Source organism: Mizuhopecten yessoensis, unplaced genomic scaffold (assembly GCF_002113885.1).
Source record: "Mizuhopecten yessoensis strain PY_sf001 unplaced genomic scaffold, ASM211388v2 scaffold2929, whole genome shotgun sequence".
NCBI lineage: Eukaryota > Metazoa > Mollusca > Bivalvia > Pectinida > Pectinidae > Mizuhopecten > Mizuhopecten yessoensis.
Genome location: NW_018404790.1, coordinates 920000 through 920452, shown reverse-complemented (window position 1 = coordinate 920452; position 453 = coordinate 920000).

Genomic DNA, 453 nt, shown 5'->3' with positions numbered 1-453 from the left:
TCATATCATTATACAAGAACGATAACGGTTTTTTTCGGATGACAATATTATGTATAATCGACTTAACATATCCATTCAATTATTTTGGTATTATATATATTGTTGGAACTGTTTAACTATCTTGTATGTACAACATAATATTTCATTGTGGTACTTATAGCTTACCATCGTGTACGTACAAGAAAGTATCTTCACACAGCAAACTATTGTGTACGTAGTAATAAGTTGTACGTACCAGAATGAGATGATATGCTGTACTTACAAGTATGATAATTTCAAATTAAATTTAAAGGTGACGCGTATGTGCCTCCTAAGTTGTACCATTTTAACCAGATAGCTAAGCAAATGTACCACCGTTGGCAATATGCACGCCCTTACAACCTTAAAACTTGAAAACTTGAAACTTGAAACTACATGAGTTAATCAGCGTTGACATTTCAGATATATCATTGT